Consider the following 23,010-nt stretch of genomic DNA (forward strand, 5'->3'; position numbering starts at 1 on the left):
CGGGACGTGCCGACCGTTCGCTCGTATTTCGCACTAATTGCAACAGTTGAGTGTAGCTAATAGGAATGTGTACAGCGCACACATGGCTAGTTATCCTCATGAGCTGCAGCGCTGCAGTCGTTAGCAGCGCGTTACTCGCCTGAAGCCGTGTATAGCCGAGAGGGCGACATCAGTCACGTTTTTTTTAGCGAATCTCTGATCTTGTGGTCGAACCCGATCATGTGGCCGAATGCTCTATCGCTTGTGAGGCCAGTTCGGCACTGCTAGGTGGCGGACGCTGGTTGCGACACCACACATTGTACACATAACATATCGCCGCACGCCGCGCTTCTTTTTTTCGCTTAATTTGCTCCGGTGCAATCAGGAACGATGTTCGACTGGACAAAAAGTGGGAGCACCTGTAGTCAAGGCCGGCCCTTCCCGTTCTCCCTTCTGCGTTGTAGTAGCCAACGACGCCTTCGTGGCGCAAGCGCGGGAATATGCCAACATATATCTTAGCTATCCTGTTCCGCGAACAAAGCTTCCGTTTGCACGGACACATTATGCAGCGAACACGCTATGTGTATGTCAGAGCACCACAGCAAACTTAATGAGACCTGTAACAGCAGAGGCCGCACCAAGATAGGGTCAATTACTAGCAATACAGCTGCAGGTAACGTGACACCGTCATTTGCCTGTTGTCCTTCTCGGAGGCGATTAGACGTAGTGGGTACCCGATCTTGTGCGCCTTACAAGATAAAAATGAATGGCTTGACCCGCTGTCTGCTTTTGCAATGGTTGTGCTGCGAGCGTCCAGTTTAATTTGCTTGCAGTATCTTTAGTGCCGCATTCTCCAGCTTCTTTGGGCAAAAGTGTAACCTCTTGAAATTCTTTCGCACGGCTTCTATCGCCTTCTTGTGTAGCAGCCCTTCTGGCAAAACAACAAAGTCCCCTTCCTTATCTGAGGTCAGCACCATCACGTTTTCTTGAGTACGTTGACAACAAAACATTATCTTTACTCTTGACACGCACTATTCGCATCAAGCAGTCCATTCCATCTCCAGTGGTTATTTACGGGTCCTGTTCATGCGCACGTAGCCCCACAAATCACACCTGAGATAAAAAAAGTCTAGCACGCAGGGAAGGTGGCTGGAAGCCGCACTTCGGGCCCTTCTCCAAGACGCGTCCAACTGATACAGGAAGCTTGGCGCCTCCCAAGTACGTCACTGGGCTTCCTGCTGAAGCGGCTCGAGGCCTCGTTGGAACAGAAGCCCTGACCTTCTGACACAGGGACTCTGCCATCTGAGTCGCCGTTTTCTTGGGCTGGTACTGTCCCGTATAGCGGCAGCAACCATTTTGGTGCGAAATTCGCGGCCGGTCTATTCTCTGCACAATCCTTTCCTCTTTCTAGCCATATTTCAGTGTTTCCACCCTTCATGTATTTTGCGCAGTGCGTTACTGGTTCAGTATGAACCAAATAGTCCGCAGCAAAGTACTTCTAGCGCATGTAATTACAAGCAGCTTCGGCGCATGCCAGCTGCCTTGTCAATACAGAATAGGCACATATAGGCAAATCAGATTCCATATTCATAAAGACAGTTTTTACGCTATAGAACTATTAAGCGCGCAGGCACCATCGAATCATCACGTTGGACATATGTTATTAGAGAGGGCGGCCGACCAATGGTAAACAGCTCTTGCGAACAAGGAGCTTTGTGAATTCGGTCTCCTGCGAAAATCGATGGAATAGTCACCACACGACCCGAAACTTAGTCGACAACTCTACGACAAGGCGACGCCCACAGGCGCCGTGCGGAGTCATCAGACGACCAATTAGCTTCATCCGTACAGCGTTAGCATTGTTTCCCCCACATGCTGCGTCCCTGTCACTGACCATTCACCGCACGTCTACTAACTCATTCGTGAATGGGGTCTAGTTCTGTACCGTCAAAAAGCGGGAACTATAAATACGAGCAGATGTCCGGCGCGTTTGTGTGAAGAGCCAGTGTCGCAGTGTAAGCGGGCCACGCGCGCGATGCGTTCGTTGCAATTCGTCGTGCTGCTCTACCCCTCATGTGTCTCGTGTGTCAGCGACGTGGTCAACAAGTGCGAGAGCGCGTGTTCATTACGCCAGTTTGAAGCAACCTATTCGCCGCGACGCGGGATGCGACATGCAAGCCATTACAGACGGGTTATGCAAATCTGCCAGCACGGGGAAAACCGCTATGGTGAGAGGATGATGTACGCGTGCTCATGTCGAATGCTGTGGCGCTCGCTGCGGAAAACGTTGCGCTTGCCTAACCGAAACGGTGCAGTATACGTCGCCAATGATTAGTGCTTTGCAGTCACTCTCTGAAGAACACGTACAATAATATATTATCTTCACGAATTCCCATATTTTTTCTTGATCTCTTCGAATCAAAAAGTCACAGATAAATAAAACGGAACGCTCTTATCGAGAGTCGGATTAATTCTGCTCTTTTGATAGTATTCTAGCTGTAGTGAGCCAAGGTGTTCTGTAGCTAAACACGTGTTGTTATTTTCTACGAGTTAGTTCTTTGCAAGCGCGGCATTGCAAAGTTATGTTTTCGAAATGCCCTAGTAAAATCGTGCCACCATTTGATGCAAGGCAGTTATCAAAATCAGGTGGTGTGCCTCCAGGCACACCACCCAACCCCAACCGCTATCCAACCGATCTTCTCATCACTGTATCGGAGAACCTGTTAAGAGACATCATAAATTCAGGCCGCAGCGAAGCCTCTGAAAGGCACAAGGAAAAAAGGAAGGCTGCGGTGATCCCTTACCCGCATCTCATTTCACACAACCTCAAAAGGGTGGGTTCTCGTGCCAATGTAAATGTTGTCTTTTCCGCACCCGATAAACTCTCAAGACTTTGCCACATTGTAAACTCCAGCAGCGCAAGGAAGGAGGGTGGCGCCAAGAAGCACCAAAAATGTTTCGTACCGTGTAGCAGCACTGTCGTGTACAATTTTCCGCTATCTTGTGGCAAGCACTACACGGGGCAAACTGGTCGATGCCTTAACGACCGGCTACGGGAACATAACAACAACGTGAGCAACACCGTATCCCGTCATCTGGGCATTCGTTGCAGAGACTGCACGGAAGAAAGACAGGAGAATAAGAAAGCGCCTTGTTATCCCATTTTCAGTCAATGCAACGTGTTGTCAGGTAATCGCACAAAAATCGCTAGAGAGATTATTGAAGCCCATGAAATCCCAAAATTCAGAGTCGAAGCGCCGCCTCAATAGCTGTCAGGAAAAGAACTGCGTTTTCTTGAAGATAAATAGGAAACGCGTGCACAGCTGTTCATGAGTCACGGTAGCTCTGTGCTCACGTACTGTCATTGTCGCCAATTTTGTGTGTCTTTGTGTATTTTCATTTGAGATTCGTTGCCACCGTATTTAAGCAGTGGGAATCGCCTCATATAAAACCAGTTATAAGTTCACCGCTGCATATGTGCGCTCGCCTCGTCCTTGTCCTTTGCGCTATTGAATAAGAGATTGTTCTTTTAAAATGTGCGCAGTCCCGTAACCATAAATACCTAAGTTAGTGGACGGGTTGATAGCGGTCGCCGTAGCATTTCTTATTCCCCATTGATTCCCCAATTTCCCCAATGATTTCCATGGCTTCAATTGTCTGTTGGCTTTATGTGGTCATGATTATATGAAACGTAGGCACGTTCTTTTTTCTCTATCTCTCTGTCACCCTACGCTATAATTAAGTGGCATACTCAATCCGCGTGCCGTTCTATGTAATCAGCTGGAGGAATTTTAATGCAGGCGCCAACGATTAACTGCAACTACCACTTTAATCGCAAATCCAGCCGATTTCATTCGGACACTACCGGCACCTAACCGAAACCAACGAAGTATGTTACAGCAAAGCTGTTATGGGGTGTAGGGGAGATGCGAAATTCTACAAGTGCACCTCCCCCGCATATCTCGTTTGAGCCACACAAGATGACGGACATCGCCCATAGAAACAGAAATAATGCAGTTGGCGCTATCCTTACCGCAATTCCTTCCTTACTGCATCGTCGGTGTTTGCAAGCCTACGCTTGGCTCAATGGTACCGTGAGCGGGAGGTCGGCCATCTTGTGCAGGGCAACCTAACAGTGCGGAAAAGCCTACTGCCAGTATTTCGCACATTCCATTCCACGGCTCATAAGGTAACGCCCTCTAGATTTTAAACGAGAATCTTAAAGGATATGCTTTTGCTAGTTTAATGCTGCGAATGGGGTCTGAGGAGCCGGAAACACATAACTGATTTAGGGCTTTGGAAACCACCTGTTCGGCAACGGTTTTCATGCGGCGGCGGTGTGGTCGGTATCACGTGTCAGCCATAGAACAGCTAGTATTGCGCAGCCTGCGTCGGAGCCCCAAAGCTGACGCATACATGACCAGGGCATTGGTGAGAACGCGCCGCCGGACACCGGCGTCGATGATGAGAGCAACGCAGCCCTTATACCAGGCCGTCGGAACGCACGGCCAGACACTGGCGTCGATAGAGGCGGCGATGGAGCATGTGCGAACACGCGCCCGATGTAACGGAAGGTGTAAAGGCGTTAAGTGAGGGATTGGCGAAGGAAATGCGCTGGATAAAGCCTTCGGGTAGATTTCTGGCAGCGGTAAAACAACCTCCCTCCCACCCCCCCCTCTCGTTCTTCTTTTTAAAATTTTTAAATGAAATAACTATGGCAGGAGTTCTCGCAGTTGAAGTGTTGAATGCAGGAAAATATGTATATATAGAACCATTACATGGACAGAACTATGTTGTATACATTTGAAAACAACTTATTTTATACAAAATAAAAACAGGTGTTCAGGTGCCGATCATTATCTTTGCTCACTAAGGCTAGAATAATATTAAAGGGGCAGAATTAACGCGACCGTCGATACGCTAGTGGTGTTCACTTTTCATTGTTCGTCTGCGCCTTTAATTCGATGAGATCCAGGAAAAAGCAATTATGGAAATCAGCGCAATAATCTTGCAAGATGTGTTGTTTTATAATCTTTTGAGAACTGACTCTAAACACTGAATATTGATTGCATATTGGAACTTACAGTTAAGCGTTGCCAAATTTTTGTTCTTTAATTTCTTTCTTCTTCCTTACTTTTTTTTTCCTTGTTGCGCTTAAAGCTTCCTGTCATTTGTGGGGGGAGAATTTATAGGTTTGCGACATGAAAGGCACTGATCTACTTACTAGAGACGTTTGATGCTTAGCATTTATTTGCCGTTACTTCAACTCCTTTGATAACTGTATTTTTATTGATTTGCCTAATTAAAGCGCATCCTAATAACATTCGAAAATCATCACCATTATAGGTATACTACAATAAATTACCGTTCTGCCGCATGCCGAAGATTACGCGTATATACCTCTAGGCGTAGGCTGCGGGAGCGTCAATTGTTTGGTTGGTGCCACCGAAGCGTTTAAAGCCCTTCCTTTCATTTTACGACGTGAAGCAGTTTAGGTGGCTCGTTTTGCGCACTATACATGATCATTTCGAGTCGGTGACGTTCTTAGGCATGATATAAGAACTGTCATTAAAGAGAATACCTGATGGAGCGATTCTCCCTTCGCCTGTACCAGCCTTGCCGTACAATTGAACTATTACGTGCTCAAGTACTAATCAGGGTCATTCGGTCTAATATAGCTGTTTGGCTTATAATGTGCACGCGCAGAGGTAATGACTGTCATTATAACATCAGTAATTAGTCATGCTCGGTACGGTTTTAGTCAGGCTGTCACATGACTCCGCCCTGGAATACTTGGGACAATAAGTTGCGATCCTCGCCCCAGGGCGATGCAGACCGTGTGCGCAGAAATTATGCATCGGTGTTTCCAGCTTATGTTCCTCACTTAAGGAGTTATTCCGAGGGCGTTGAAACATTAGATTTAAATATTTTTGTCAAATGTAGACAGACCTTTGGAAGCTAAGCAAATGCTCCAGAGTGTATGCCTTATTCTTTGGCGAGCCGATGAAAATTTTCATTTCGCGACCATCGGACAGAGCTCACCTACGATGATAGGCTAGGTATGCGAATAGCCGAAACGCGTCACCTGTGAGACATTTACTGCAGCCGAGCTCCTCTGTTGCGCTTCCCTGTGGACACGCTGCGCCTTCTGGTGGCGGCGCCGTGAAGCCTGCGCATACTCGGGGGCACATACGTGAACGGCCAACATTTTTAGATTGCACTGCCTTCGAGATCGGCCAACATTTTTGGCGGGATAAGTGGATAACTGGATATCTAGATAGCCAGAAAGAAAATTGGTCTGACAATGACAAGAATGCTATCACATTAAAACTACAATCTACTAGCAGATAATCGCTATTACCAATTTTTACAGGTCATATCCTTCGGGGTCATCTCAACGCTTTGTACAGACTGTGTAGAAAGTGCTTGAACCCTCTTGGGTTTGCACATTGAGCGCAGATTGCATGCTAGAATGTTGTTTGGCTGTGCACGCAGCTTGATCACCACAAAGAACTGTCACTGCGGCACTGTGGACTAAAGCTCTGCTGTCGTGTTCCCCCCGCTGCAAAAAAGTGCCATAATCACCGTGTCACTGCGACGATACAAGAAAATACAAAAGCGTGAACAAAAGAAACTTGTTCAACCGCGTGCCCATGCAACCCGGGGCCTTCGCCTCTGAAAACCCACCCTCAAGCAAACTGTGCCACGCCATTTCTTTTTTATTAATTACTGGAAAGCGAGAACCCAGCACTACACGCTGGCTTAATTCAATGGTCAGGCAACTTAGAGCACAATCATCGAAAAGCGAATAAAATAATACAAACTGTGTCGCTACAGCGTTCACTGAGCACGAGGTCGCGGCTTCAACTTCCGGCTGTGGAGGCAGCATTCCAATGGCTGGCGGTGGAATGCAAAAAATGCTCGTGTATACTCAGAGTTATAGGTGCGCGTTAAATAAGCCCAGGTGCTCAAAATTCGGAGCCCTCTACCTGGGCATCCTCATAGCCCTATTGCGCAGCTTCTGTCCATTCAATCCCCAGAATTCAATTCAGTGGAAGCGAAAAAAGCGGACCTGAAGCACCTCCCCCCCCTTTGTATGCAGCATGTCGTGACAGTATATAGCCCAGTCTTGCGATGTCATTGTTGGTGCATAACGTTCCAATGTCCACGTGCAGTAAAGCTTAGCTCCAACTAAGATTTGAGTTGAACCAAGGTGTCCAAAATGTCCCGTAGGCGTTACAGTGGACCCTATATGAAAAAAATAAAACAAAATGAAATAAAATAAAATAAAATAAAATTATATTCAGTGCCATTTCACTCTGTGAAGGTGGATGACAAGCGAAGCTGTGTATGTGGGCCCCTTAATGGCGAACTTGCCTTGCATCAAACGCCGTATTCACAAAATAGAAGGCGTTGTGCGATTAGTCGCTCCTCCACGATGTTGAGCCTCGGAAGATGATCAGGCACGAGGAGGTATTCATACCCGTGTATTTTTGCAGAACGCGGCACGGCACATTTTACTAACGAATCCCGGCACGTAGAACGGACACGAACCTCACCGCACTACGAGAGCACACACTGCTTCACCGTAGCCAAGGCGATCGTGCGTTGGTCGACGTCCTGTAGTGCAGTAATGGTTGTGAGGTCACTCGAAAACCACAAGCGGTTACACACAACGCAGGCAACACAAAATTGGTTCCCCACAAACTCCTTCTGAAAGCTGGCCGTTGCTTCGGTGAAACGTTCCAAGTTTGCGGGATCGGGGCCACATAGACGATTCGCATTTCTTTCCGCCTCGCGGTCCTGGCAGGCAGCACGCTTGCGGGACCGCCACCACGGGAGAGTGGAGGGAAAGGAAAGGAGATACGCAAGCGCTTGGAACGCCGACAAAGAGAGGGTGGTGCGAACATATACGTGGCCGACGCTGGTCAAAATGGAGTGTCTTGTTCTTATCAGCTAAATATCTGATACGGGTTGTATTCGGACCTAAAATATTAAACTTATTTTTGCAAACTGGCTGAGTGCTTAAAGCCTGCTTCACTTCCGCCGCGGGTCGGCCCGTACTGCACTATCTTCGGGATCGGCTTACGCATGGGGAGAAATTATCGATCTGCACGGCTCGAAAGATGCACACAATTTTTTTCTAAAACCTAGCCATATGCAGCTTCGCTGTAAAAAGAATGCTTCAGTTAAACAAACTTGTCATGAGGCAAAGTTACTTTCTCGCGACACGAAGGCGCCTGTACGAGGTCACCCAATTGCCCAGCAGCAATACTGCTTAGGGACAACAACTCTTAAGCTGTCATGCTGTCATTTAAAAACTGTTGCCAGGTAGAAGGGAGAGCGAGAGAGAGAGAACTGAATTAAATAAAACGCTGCCGTGGGCGAACTACTCAGGAGATGCCGCAAGGCCAGAGGATTGCGCTCGACATCAATGTTCTTTTGCATGAGCAAGGCTTCATGCCACATTTGTGTGTTTTACTCATTTGATTTGTACTCATCAATGCGCTACCAATGCAGCTAGTGGCATAAAATGTTGTTAGTTCTCTATGATGCGTAGCTGCTTAAAATTCAGCCCACTTCGCGTTTTGTTTATCACCTTACTCAATGGACTTCCTTTGAATGTTTTTTTGCCATTTCGTTGTCTTCTAGCTTGTCTTCCTTTCTTTCCTTTTCTCTCTGTACTTTTTCATCTGAATGAGATTTTAAGATAACCGCGGCCCTTCCTGTGGCCAAAGTTTTCTACTTCTCAGTCAATAAGAAGCACACTACCACTACTTCGAAGCCGAAAACAATGTGCCTCGCTTGGTGATCGCCCTTGACTTTGTGATGGCCTGTCCGCGCCTGTCTTGTGTGTTCCTTCTTTGTCCCTTGTTTTTGTGCGGTTACGTGATGCATTCCAATATCGACCACCAGCTAGCCCAGCCCGCCTATCCCTGTTAAATTTGTGATGGAATTACGATCTGCAGGAGAGTGGTAACTAATGTAATGGCACTGAATGTACTGATGTGTAAACTTTGTTCAGTAGCGCCAACGGTACTCGAGTAGGTACTACAGTGTTTTACCGCAGGAGCAGTTCTTCTCGAGGTTTTTTCGCAGACTTCCAGATACAACGGAAATTGCGTCATCGCCTGACATGGCTTCATTTAGCCCGCTTCAGGCCGAACGAGTAGCCGTTTCTAGCGAGTTTGCCTCCTTCGCGGGCAGTGAATGGTGCTGCAGTTGTAGAATTTCGCTCAAATGATGTTGCGCAACAAAAAACGACACGGACGTAAGAGAGGACGACACACGTCGTGTGTATCGTCCTCACCTCGGTGTCGTGTGTGTCGTGTGTGTCGACACAACTCGGTGTGTCGTCTTCTCTTACGTCCGTGTCGTTTTTTGTTGCGCAATATCATTTGAATAATGGGTTGCCAAATTGCCCGGAAGGCTGCTCTCAGAATTTCGCTACATTTAATCACACCTCGGCAGCAAAGTTCGGCCGTCATCTTAGAGAATTGTTAATATCGATGAATGATGATTCGATTAAAAGTATCCCGCAACACGAATAATCTTCATCGTTTTCCACCGTTCATTTAATTGACTTAGTCGATTAGACCTGTTCGAGTAATCGTGTTCGTGAGTTTGACAGGACGTTGACAGTGGTCCGAGCGGGTGCAGTCAGTCGCCGCGTCTTCGTTAAGTTACAGCCATATATATATATATATATATATATATATATATATATATATATATATATATATATATATATATATATATATGCGTTCCTGTACATCTTTGCTAACCGCTTCTCGTCGCGCAGTTTTGCCACCTACAGCGCGGGTGGGGCCGTCACATCTGTTGAACACTACTGTTGTGCCATTACCACAAGCCCGGATCCCGAATCTGCAAGATGCAGAATCTATCCTGCGAGCGCCATAATTCTCCCTTCACAAGTCAAGATGCTGCGCCTTCGTGCGGGAGAAGCCTCGGCGGAGCAGCGTGTTTTGACGTGTCCGCGTGTGCCCGACGGCCCGGCGCCGCACCTCCCTTGCCTGGAGGTCACCGCGCGCGCGAACTTTGAACCGAGTGGCCAGCGCGGTCGCTGGTTGGACCCCTCGGACGACCGTCGTGTGCTGACTTTGTATTGGGCCGTTTGAGTGACAATGGGCCTCGGGGATTATAAAAGCAGCGACACGCCGCTCGAAAACAGGATCCGCCGACCCCACCTGGAGAGAGGGTCGCTCCCGACTGGGGTGAGATGTGTCACGCGTTTTCGCCGGACGCCGTCGTGCGAGAACAGTCGCGTTTGTGTGAGCTCTCGGCCCCAGTGCCGATCCGTTTATGTCCTGTATGATAACCTGTATATAATGTATAAAGTCCCTTTTGTTATCCTCATCGACGCCAGGCTCGGAGTCTTCGCTACCAACGCTCTGTCACGAAACGGGTGAAGAGCGCTACGGGACCACAAAGCCGTAATCGTGGTGCAGCGGTGCAAGTTCGTAACACTGGATGGCAGCTACGGGATTGACCGGCATCAGCTACCTCGGCGCGGTGAGTGCCTGAAGTTTACCTCAAACACCAGACTTTCTCTGACACAGGTTATAGTAGCTCAGGGATTGACTTGGTGTTGCATTGTGTTTAACCTTGTGTGTTTCAAGCCTAGTAAGAGTGTTTTGAAAACCAGGGGATGCTGAGAGGGTAAACAGGGCAGTGTGTGAAATACTTGCATATGTCTTACTAGTAGTGTTATAGTAGCGTACGGCAGGTATATTCAAAAAGGGTAAACAGCAGGAGGACAGTGTGAACGATGGAGAAGTACAAGGTGAAGGAACTTCTCGAAATTTGTGAGGAGTTGGGCATTGAGTTGGGCTCAACCAAAAGAAAGAATGCGATCCTTGAGGTCATGAGGACTGGGGACGTAACGGCTGAGGAGGCCGCTGAGGCCTGGGCGGATATCAATGAACGTCGGGAAAGGGAGGAGAAGGAACGTTGCGAGCAGGAAAGGAGAGAACAGCAACGTCGCGAGGAGGAAAAGGAGGAAAGGAGAGAACAGCAACGTCGCGAGGAGGAAAAGGAGGAAAGGAGAGAACAGCAACGTCGCGAGGAGGAAAAGGAGGAAAGGAGAGAGATTCGTGAGCACGAGCTTAAAATGAAAGAGTTGGAGACCCGAAATAGCTCGCCAGCGCCTAGTCTCACTTCTAACGTTCCAAGAATACGCGATCAACTTCCACCCTTTGTCGTCGGAGAGGATATGGCCAAATACCTCGTGAAATTTGAGCACGTGTGCGAACGGAATAGCATTGAGCGATCCCTCTGGGCACAGAATCTGTTAGCGTTGCTTCCTGGGGAGGCATCAGACGTAATAACTTGCTTATCGAAAGAGGCGTTTGAGAGCTACAGTGATGTGAAGGAAGCGCTACTGCGGAAGTACAAATTGTCGCCCGAAGCTTTCCGGCAGAGGTTCCGGTATGCAAAAAAGGGTAAGGAGTCGAATGTTGACTTCGCGTTTCGTCTAAAAGCCGACTTGGTGGAATGGCTGAAGGGCGAAGAGGTTTACGACGACCGCGACAAAATTGTCGAATGCATCGCGTTGGAGCAGTTCTACCGTTGCATTGATGAGGATGTCCGGCTCTGGCTGCAAGATAGGCTAAAGGAGGTTAAGCTAAACAAGGCAGCAGAGTTAGCGGAAGAGTATTACACCCGCCGCAGCTTGCACAGCAAGGCAGTGCGCATAGAAAAAGCAGATAGAAGAGATGGGTTTTACGGGAAGCCCGACGAACGGAAGGAAATCACGCGTCGCGAGTTTCGGGACGACGAGTCCCTTCCCAAAGAAACTGTAAGGGATGGACAGAATGCATCTCAGAATGCTAACGATGGTCCCAAGCAGCGAAACGATACGACGCGTTCTTTTGAAAAACGGAAGCCGTTAACTTGCTACAATTGCAAAAAGCAAGGGCACATCGCAGTGAGCTGCCCGGAGAAAATTGCTTTTGCGACAATACGGGAAACTAACAAAAACATACGACTATTGGAGCCATATATGCGGGAAATTAAGGTAAACGGCAAGAAGTGCCGAGCACTTCGAGACTCGGCAGCAACTATGGACGTTGTTCACCCGTCTTTCGTCTCCTCGAGTGATTTTACGGGAGAGTGCGTTAGGATACGGCAAGTGGCCGAGAAGGAGAGTGTCTGTTTACCGATCGCAACGGTTATCATTGAAGGAGAGTTTGGAAAACTTAACACCGAAGCCGCTGTGTCAGCCGCCCTCCCGGAGCAATTTTCCTACCTCTTCTCAAATAGCTCGGAGCAGCTGCTGAGGGATCAGAGCAAATCATTCTTTGCCGACGTGGCGTACATGGCCCCCACGCGATCCAAAGCGCGCCCGCTGTCGAGGGAACTTGACTTAGCGTCGGTGAGCGAAAGGCGGTGCGGCACACGGACCGATCACGGTAACTTGAGTGGCGAGCAGTCACGGGAGAGGCAGAGCTCGGAGGCTGGCCTAGACGAGCGGGTCCTGGAAGTGAGTGGGAGTGACGCGTGCAGTGCTAGGCGCGATATAGACTCGACGCCGCAATTAGGCGACGCGGGCTCCACACTCGCTCCGGTTTCCGCCAGCCGGCAGGAGCAGGCTGCAGTTGAAAGAAAAAGTCTGATTCGCGAACAACAGGAAGATTGTTCACTAGCCGATCTGAGGAAGAGCGTCAAACGGGGAGTGGAAAAAAAGGGGGTTTCATTTGGCAAGGAACCTGGCTTATTGTACCGCCGCTACACGGATAAGCAGGGTCGCAAATATAAGCAGCTTCAGATTCCGCGAAAATATCGCCGGGAAAAATGAATGACCTCATTTGCTTCCTCAGTAGTATGTTTTCGGTCCAAAGCGATTTCAAGGGGACCATTCTATTTGTCATTATTATTGCTGATTATTAATTGTTTCTATTTTGTTATGTTGATGATTTGAAAACTGATTGTTTAAGCCTTGTGTGCTAGATCGTACACCTGCCTCTTGTTGCAGCGGGAGAAAAAAGGGGAAAACAATTTAGTTAGGTTGATTTGAATTATGGCCTTGTCTGGTGTTTGACGGGAGACAGAGGGCACTTGTTCGTGTTGGGTGTTGCCTTTTGCCGGTCGGTTTTGCAAGCTGCAGAACGACCAAGCGGGACCAGTGGCGAGAAGCAAGGTCTTAGGAACGACCCGAGCGGAGCTGGTCAAGGTGCCTTGGCGACGACGTGGTGAGCAGAGCTCCTGTCCTGGCGAGTCGGACCTGGGCACGTGAGGTTACCTGGCGTCCCGACACTGGACGTGAACTTGGACGAGCCTGACGAACGTGCGCGCCTGGCATCCGAGCCACGTGGAGGCAGCTCGTCTTCCCGGCGCCTTATCTGAGGGCGGGGATGCTGTTGTGCCATTACCACAAGCCCGGATCCCGAATCTGCAAGATGCAGAATCTATCCTGCGAGCGCCATAATTCTCCCTTCACAAGTCAAGATGCTGCGCCTTCGTGCGGGAGAAGCCTCGGCGGAGCAGCGTGTTTTGACGTGTCCGCGTGTGCCCGACGGCCCGGCGCCGCACCTCCCTTGCCTGGAGGTCACCGCGCGCGCGAACTTTGAACCGAGTGGCCAGCGCGGTCGCTGGTTGGACCCCTCGGACGACCGTCGTGTGCTGACTTTGTATTGGGCCGTTTGAGTGACAATGGGCCTCGGGGATTATAAAAGCAGCGACACGCCGCTCGAAAACAGGATCCGCCGACCCCACCTGGAGAGAGGGTCGCTCCCGACTGGGGTGAGATGTGTCACGCGTTTTCGCCGGACGCCGTCGTGCGAGAACAGTCGCGTTTGTGTGAGCTCTCGGCCCCAGTGCCGATCCGTTTATGTCCTGTATGATAACCTGTATATAATGTATAAAGTCCCTTTTGTTATCCTCATCGACGCCAGGCTCGGAGTCTTCGCTACCAACGCTCTGTCACGAAACGGGTGAAGAGCGCTACGGGACCACAAAGCCGTAATCGTGGTGCAGCGGTGCAAGTTCGTAACACTACGCATCATAACGGGTTCGTCAGACGTTCCGATCGTACGCGAACGCGACGAGCCGGCGCACGTACAATATAGCAGCGCTGCGTTGCGACCTCCGCTGCCTTCGATTTCTGTGTTTTCTTGGCGTCGGCGACGAGGGCTGTTTGTCACGTCGCTTACGGCCTGAACCTCGTGCCGCTTCGGTGAATGAGCCCAGTGCCAAAGCCGGCTTAGCAAAGATGACAGAAGCACTGGAGGAAGCATCCGTGCCTTCGCAGTTTAATTGTTTCTTTTCCTGTCTTGAACCGATGGCGGGGTCAAGCATTGGCAGAGTCAAGGGCAGGGAGCCTCTAGGATAACGGTAGAAAAAAAAAAGAAAGAAAGAAAAGTATAAGTACGAAAATGTTCATGCGATGTAATGGCACGTCCCTCAGAGGGTGGGCAGCCGTCGAAATAACGCTCTGATAGTTGCAACAACAAGAAATCACCGAATAGTGCAATGAGGAAGCTGCCGACCTTTATCTCAGATATATAGGGGATCTGGGGTATCGGTTTCCCCGGTTCCGCCTGAACCTAAGTCTTCCGGTGTTCGTCTCTCATTGGTTCGCGGCACTGAGTTGCAACAGTTGCAACGTGTGTGATGCCATATGCAATTCCCTGCCTCGGAGGCTATCTGTCGGCTACTTTATTTAATTGTATTTTGCTTGCTTTCGTTTACCGAAATTTATTATTATTCTGACAATTATAAGCATTTCTACTTGCTCTCGCGTGACGGCTGAATTACTAATTACGTGTTTTCCGCCTTTCGCTCGTTTAGCTACTGCTCTGCGAGTTCTCAATTTTTGTTAAATTTTTTTAGTCTCTTTTTGCTTTCTTATCGCTTCCTCGTTGCAAAGTCTTAGCATGCCTGCCGAATTCGGTCTGTGCATCTTGGGTGTAACAGCAACGACATAAAAGATAAAAACGCTAATGTTCCAGGCCGACCTAGACGCAAAACAAAGACAGAAGGAGAGCGGATATAACTCTCCCGCAGCTTGCTACAAGGGGCGCAGACTTTTAGGGACTCTTTTGGGCTGCATCCTGCGACGGAAGCGAGTGAGTGCGCTGTAATCACACAAGCTTGCCGGTACACTATTGAACGCTATACCACTGCGTGGGTCGCTGGCACTGCTTAATGTGTTTGCTGTTTCTCTCTCGCTGTCTTTTATGTGCTACCCGACATATGTAGCGGGGAGATTGGGCGCTGAACGTGTTCTCCCTGAGGAGCAACATTCTAAATAACGCTTCCGCAATACCTTGACAATGCACATGGTTAACCAATATACGTTACATCGGCTCTGGCCGCGGGAGTGAATGTACAAATTTTAAGTATTAATAGATTGTTTTGGGAATAATCAATTGATTCGTATATATTTTATATGCCGGTACGTTATACCGAACAACTACACATGTAACAGCTAGAAAATCAATCTTGTAACAGTCATTTATTAGTTAGCACAGACACTGTATAGCGATATGCAAGATAATTAATTTGAACTTATAGGCCACACCGGCAGAAATTCGTCCAAAGTACAGACCCTGTAGGATACTAGCCGATGGCCGGAATAAGCAGCAGAAAAATTGTGGCGTTACTCAGGCTGCATGCATTTGACTGAGCTATGAGGAGGAGGAGGAAGAGGAAAGAAATAGAGAAGACAGTGAGGTTAACCAGAAATGCGTCTGGTTGGCTACCCTACTTTGGGGGACGGGAAAGAGGGAGTAGAATGATGCGATAGAGAGAGGGACGGGGAAGGAAAGACGCCGTGAACTCGCGCACGCGCGCAGAGGGCCTGAATAAGTCAAAGGCGTTCGCAAAGGCCTGGCGCCCTCAAGAAAGACAAAAGTGCCTTAACAGGTTTGTGGGCCGACGAGTGATGGGGATGGAGTAGCACCTGCACGGACAACGGCCTATTGTCCAATCGTCCCAATGCGATAAATAATGTTTTGTCTTTCCGACTGAAATCAATGACAGTGCCACAATAAATGTTCGATGTTCTCTTCGCTACCGCAGACGTCACACGCAGCACTGTCGGTCCTTCCTATCAGAGTAGTGTGCGCCTTCGTGAAAGCCACTCCCAATCACAGCCAGTGTAGAGGCGATGCCTCAAGTCGGCGAAACCCGGGTGGAGGTCGGAGTTGGAGCGAAGGGTTCAGTTCGTCCAACCTGGTGCGTCTTGTATTTGGGTTGTTCCACTCTGTTAAAGAGAGCTTGTGGGCCGGGTGATGAAGCTGCCGTGCAGCGCCTGTCCTGGAAAGAGGAATGGGAACGCTGTGTTGTTCTTGATGCGACTCTCGGGCAGCTTTGTCTGCTTGATAATTTCCACTGATCCCGCAATGGCCAGGTAGCCACTGGAAAATAATTTCGTGGCCTTTCTGTTTGGCGTCGTGGTGAAGTTTGACAATTTCGTACGCTAGCTGTTCGTGAGCTCCACGTCGGAGAACTGACTACATGCTGTGTAAAGCCGGTCTCGGCTCAGAAGACACGGCCCATGTACCAGGACTCTCTGTGTCGAGAAACTGAAGCACACTGCGCAGAGCTGTAAGTTCTGCAGCGGTGGACGTCGCGACGTCTGACGCCTTGAATCGCAGTGTTATTCCTCTCGTCGGTATAAACACAGCACCGCTAGAACTGGTCGATGCAGTCGATCCGTCAGTATACATGTGTACGTGGCTACTGTATCTTTTGCGCAGCAGGAGTAAGCTCAATTGTTTTACTACAGACGGTGGTGGACCCGACTTTTCTGAAGTCCTGGAATCCTTAGGTGTACTTCAAGATGGCACAAACATCATGGAAGAGACACCGGTCTAGCCGCAAGTGCGTACCCAGTTGTAAGCGAGGTACGATATGCACTGACAGTTGTGCTAAATGACCTGCGGGGTCTTTCCACGGTGAATGCGGCGAGGTGGTGGCAAGGGGTCCGGCTAATGTGCCTGACATGTGCGCGCGTTGCCTCGACGGAGATGTGCGTCGTGATTGAATCATTTTGAGCAATGGTAATAGTTTCACCCATTGGCGCACTGCGTGGTAATCCAAGGCATATCCTCAGAGCTTGGGTCTGAATGCTTCGAACTGTCGAATTGTACGCAAGTTAGTTTCGCAGGTGTTGGATATAACAGGTAGGCTGTACCGGAGGAACCCAACAAACACCTTGTACAGCTGTAACATGGATTGTGCGGACACCACCAGTTCTTTCCTGCAAGGAACCTGAACAGATGACAAATAGCAGACAGTCGCTTTTTCACATGGTTCACGTGAGGAGTCCAGGACAGGCCTCTTTTACTTATGCTGGACGATATCACTTGTCCGTTGATTGATATGTCGTATGCCGATATTGGCTTCCGGGTAAATGCCACCGATGCTCACTTTTCCCACGTAACCTTCAGTCCTTGTTTACGAAGGTAGCATGATGTCGATGAGGCCGCATTCTGAAGCCGAGCGCGAAGCTGCAGCCGTGTTACACCGGACGTACACATACGGATGTCGTCGGCGTAGATAGGCAGTCAAGCGGTGCTTGGTAGGTTCTAGAGTAGTCCAATAAGGGATAGATTAAAAAACGTTGGGCTTAGTACTCCGTTCTGAGGGACTCCGCGGCTACTGTAATACTGGGGTGTCGGGACATTTCCGGTGAGCACGTAGAATGATCGCATCTGTAGGTAGCTACGAACCCAAAGATGTATCTTGCCGCCAAGTCCTATTTCTTCTAACGCTGTAAGGGTGGCTTAATGGGTGACATTATCGTAAGCCCCTTTGTCGTCCAGAAGCAAGGCAGCAGACAAGCGTTTAGAGGCCTTCTGGAATTCGGAGTACGTTACCAAGTCGACAACGTTGTCTACAGATAAACGACCGCGCCTGAATCCTGTCAACGTGTTTGGGTAAATTCCATAGTGCTCTATGGTACCAATCCAGACGCGTTAGAACCATCCGTTACATTAATTTCCCTACACAACTTGCAAGCGCGATAGGACGGTATGACGCAATGTCCAAAGTTGACTTGCCAGGTTTGAGGAGCGGCATCAGGCGACTTGACTTCTATTCATGGGGAACCGTGCCAATCTGCGACGAGTCGTTGTACAGGAGCAGGAGTGCTTTCAAGCTCGTTCACAAAGGTTATACAGAGCGCGTGTAATGCCTTCTAGTCCTAGCACTGAGGAATGTCTGCGTAAAGCAAGCGCAGCTTCTAGTTCGTCCAGAGAAAAAGGACACTTCATACGGGGATCAGTAATGGGGAAAGTTGGGCGAGTTGCTGATTCATCATCATACCTTGGTGGTGAAGCAGCGCACTGACAAGGACAAGGCGAAGACACACAGGATACACAAAAGACACAGGACACACGAGCAGCGAGTGTCGTGTATTCTTGTGTGTCTTCGCCTTGTCCATGCTAGTGGGCTGCTTCATCACCAAGGTGTGATGATACGGGGATCACGTGAGAATGGTGAGCGGTTGGGAGTCTGCGTTCCTGTGGAATTTACTTCACCGGCAATCCTCCTACAGAAGGATTCTGCGACTTCAGTCTCTGTGCATTGTAGACAAAGCGCCAATTAATTAAATAGGTGGCGCTGTCCAGGGATTGCGCGGACGCCACGAACAAACTCCATATAAGAAACAATGGCTTTCGGGCCGCTGTCCTTTGTGCAGCGATCACACGCTTAGCGTGGATATTGGGTGTGTACTGCGCAAAGACAACGCACGTCTGGTTTTCCTCCCTGCCTTTGCTTCCTTATTCCTTTCTCTTTTCTCTCTCTTTCTGTATACGCACATACTGGGCCTCTTCAATTATCCGTACCTGACAGTCCCGGACGGCCCGAGGCGCTGCTTCCAGGCTGTGAGTGTTGCTTGTGCAGCGTTTTGGACAGTCCTGGACTGTCAGGGACGGATAATCGAAGAGGCTTGCTGAATGATGCAATGCACGAACAGTGCGCTGGAACGCCGATATCTTGTTGGCCGAAAAACTTGCACTCTTTTTTCGCAACTTGCATTTGCCGAAACCTACGAGTAGGCACTAGCTCCTGGATGCGGGCCTCGTTTTTTAGAGCACTCGTACTCGGTTTGAGGCCCTGAAATACTTGTCTGATATCGGCGATTGTGTGTACTCACATTTAGAGCGAATTCTCGCCGCCGATAGCACGCAGGCACAAGCTGACTGGAAAGTTTGGGGGAAGCTTTCACGTTGATTGCTCATCATATTTCCTATCCATAGACTACCGGGCTCAGCCTAGTTAACTTCCCTGCCTTTCCCTTATGACTTCTTTCTATCTCTCTTTATCCGTCCGTAATATTGGGCGAGCTAGTCCACCTGTCCTCATTGGAATACGCAGCTGGCTCTCGTAGGCTGACACGATTGGCTGACAGAAAACCCAGCCTTCATTCCGGAATATGAATATCTTGCTACTCAATTCGAGAACATAAATATTGGAGGGTTCGCTTATATTCAATTTCACCTAATACAGGGCTTAGTTTTATTAACATAGAGGCTACGTGAATCAAACCTGCGCGTATATAGTGGCTGCTTAGTGCTGAATTAAATGGTCTGCTGTTTTCTCATGCCTGAAATACGAGACATTCGCGTAAATCTCAAGTGAAGGCGCATTTTCTTTATGGTTTCATCTGCAAACAACTGCACACTTGTGACTGACGGTTGTTGTAGCACGGAGAGCATGGTTCGTAAGCGAATAAATAGGGTTGATTTTGCAAGCACGATATCTTGCTCTAACTCAACGAAAGAGGCCTCCATTGGAGGCCCCATGGTCGCAAATATTGAAGTTTGAACCCAACGTTTTTTATCGTTACGATAAGTACGCTGGAATCAACGAATTATATCTTGTCCACTTATTCACACTGGCTTTTTATTTTTTTAATTCTAAGGATTAAGAAGCAAATGCGTTTTTGTAACTTTGTGGTTTAACTTGAACGTTGTGTCTATCTGTGAAGCTTACATACCAGCAGCACATGTGCGCCTTCTTCAGCCTTCTTCAGGAAAAAAATAAAAAAAAGAGAGAGAGAACAGCATCAGGCAGTCACTTACAGTGATGGATTATTTCCTGAATATAGTATACGTACTTATTGTGGCTCGCAGCATGGCGACTCGAGTCGAATATTTTTGGAGCTTGTTTCGGTAATCAAAGCACGCGTGAAGTGCACAGTGTTAACAGCTAGCAGTATATTTAACGGGACAGTAAATATAAACACTGAATCAGTTTAGAATGCTAAAATCTTCTTTCAATAGTCAATTTTTCTTCATTTCACCGTAATAGGCTGATTTTTTTAAAGAGAAAATTAGAGTCAAAACTCTTCTCTCTCTCTTCTAATTTTGCGCCGAAACCCGCGCGCCCGTTTCAATGTACACTTGAAACTCGATTTAACGAAGTGATGACCACGCTCAAATTATTTCGTTAAATCGGGAATTTCGGAAAATTGATTAACGGATTTTTCGGTCCTTCGAAATCTAAAATTGTAGCGCAGCGACACCCAAAAGGTACCGCGCCATTGTATTTGCCGCTAACCCATGCCTGCACGTGTAAAAAGTCCGCGAGGACGCCCCAATTACCGCCGCCCCTAGCGCCATCTGGTACGTAAGAACGCCAGTGACTGCTGAGTCCGGTGTTCCGTGCATGGGCTCGGCGTGCAGCCTCGTCAGTATAAAGCTAGGGCCGTGACTGGGGTGCCTAGATGTTTTGGCGTGATAGCGTTAGAGTGCACGCTCGAAGAAAAACCCGTCTGTGTCAAAATCAGAAAGAAATCAGAGCTTTTTTTTTTACTCATTGATTTCTGGAAAAGCTTCGGTAAATCGGTTTTAATGCAAGCTAGTTTTGTTAATTCGGATTGATGACAACATTGAACCTTATGGGTACTTACCGAGGAATGGAAATTTCTTCGTTAGATCGGGAACTTTGTAAAATCAGGTTTGGTTAGATCGGGTTTTAACTGTATTTGTTTCATGCTTGGGCCGTTGTGGCTTAGTCAAAGTTCTGAAAGCTTGCTAAGTTCAATCCTTGGCTCGATGAGAGCATTTAATGTAGTCCATCTTTAGCGATAGAAAATTATGTGCGCCCGTACGTGGTATCATTTATTTATTCACAGGCCTCACAGGTTCTAATTGCAGTATTACATGAGGGGGAAGGGGGGGGGGAGAGGGACAAGGTATGATTGCAAGAGAAGCAATAGTCATTATACAGAACGAATTACATGTGCATTGCAATTGGATTATCAGACAAAATGCAGGAATCAACAGTTACACATTGATTAGCAGGGCTAGCATAAATCGAACAAATCCACAGCAGCAGCAACAACAAAAATAATAAAGGTATGGCAGTCAGCTCTGATCGAAATTTCACCGGATCGCGGATGTTGACAGTGTCGTCAGGAATACCGTTCCACAATGCGATAGTATGGCGGAGTGCTGATGAATCGAACGCTTTTGTGCGTCTGAAAATGCGTTCGAAACATCGGTGATTGTGCAGACGGCGCGAAGTACGAAGTGGTTACGAAAGGGGTAGAGAATATGGGCGATTGCTGAAGGTTATCCTATGAAGTAGAAAAAGAAGGGCAATCTTTCTGCGCGAATCCAAAGAAGGAATGAAACGGAAGACGTTAGTAATACTCGATTGATGGTCGCAGTTTTTGGAAATGAAGCGCGCAGCACATTTTTGAACGGCTTCAAACGAGCATATGAGATATGGCTGTGATGGTGTGACCAGACTGGCTAAGCATTTTCTGAGGACGAATGAATGTTTTATAGGCGAGTTTACGGGTAAAGGAAGGCGTGCCGTCAAGGTTACTCTTTGTTGCGGCTCGAGGTGACGTTTGGGCCAGGAATCCATCAAGCTCATCGACGATTACGTCCTGTAGTAGGAATGATGGAAAAAAGGGTTCATGTCACATTATTTACAATGGCTCCAGACACGGAAACCCACTCCATGCAGGAACACATTAAACGTCAGAGTTCACAACGGAAAACACGGGAAAGGCGGGAGATCGAAATTCAAGACGACGAGCAAAACGAGAGCAAGGTGAAAGCAGGAACCAACGTTTCGACAAATGGACTTGTCTTCTTCAAGACCTTATAGATGACAAGTATACTTGTCGAAATGTTGGCTCCTGCTTTCACCTCGTTCTCGTTTTCCTCAAGAAGACAAGTCCACTTGTCGAAACGTTGGCTGAGTGCTTTTTTTTTTATTGAGATGAGTATTAGGAGAGGTTGGCGCCTTTATGGTGGCACCGGCTGAGTGCTTTCACCTTGTTCTCGTTTTGCTCATCGTGTTGAGTTCACAACGGGACACATCAGCACCTCTCTCACTGCACGAAAGGTCTCCACTTTAATACCGTCATCTTCCCTAGGCGACTAGACTGTAGGGAATCTGATGACTGTATCGCGGCCAATCGCAATCGTCGAGTCGGACGCAATATCCCGCCCCTGATATCGCACTATTCCGCCGAACTCCTCCGCTTATGTTGCACCTTCGCCCCCGCATATTTGGCAAGCGCATATCAGTCTAGGAATCTGAGGTCGAAGTCATTCCCACGGTAGCATTCGACGTTAGCCATTTTCATCATTATTTCAGGTTGTCAGGTGCAGGAGGAGAGGTCTTTTGTGGACCCGTCAACTGTCGGTGTCAACGTTGCGTCGACTTGTGGACATATCCGCTGATAAATGGGTGGGGTCGCCTCGTGGCAAACGTCTAGTTAATGGCCTTGGCCCTGTTCAGACGTAACAGCTTTATGTATCCAAGTGTGCGGAATGCTTGTGCTACAATTTTGACTAAATCTCGTGCAACAAAAAATCACCGAAAAGTGCCATTTATTATGCAATGGAACTGCGCTGGGATTATAAGTCGATTAGCAGAACTTAAATTATTTCTGAAAGATACGTGCGTTCCAGTTTTAGCCCTCTCGGAGGCTGGCCTACCAAGCGGGAGATCTTTAACTGGATATGTCGACCATAAGAATTGCAGCATAAAGTCATTTCCCGCGGGAAGCGCTGCCCTTTACATACGAAGAGAGAT

General features: G+C 48.4%; 1 protein-coding gene and 1 non-coding gene across 2 annotated transcripts in view; both read left to right on the forward strand.

Annotated features, from left to right (window-relative positions):
* Pde11 (Phosphodiesterase 11) overlaps positions 1-23,010 on the forward strand; it is a 640,803-nt gene that overhangs the window by 75,025 nt on the left and 542,768 nt on the right. The gene's annotated exons all lie outside the window — the stretch shown is intronic.
* On the forward strand, positions 7,890-8,073 carry LOC139055041 (U2 spliceosomal RNA). The gene has a single exon (XR_011511627.1). It is a non-coding gene; the product is annotated as a U2 spliceosomal RNA (small nuclear RNA).

This window comes from Dermacentor albipictus, chromosome 1 (assembly GCF_038994185.2).
Source record: "Dermacentor albipictus isolate Rhodes 1998 colony chromosome 1, USDA_Dalb.pri_finalv2, whole genome shotgun sequence".
Taxonomy (NCBI): Eukaryota; Metazoa; Arthropoda; class Arachnida; order Ixodida; family Ixodidae; genus Dermacentor; species Dermacentor albipictus.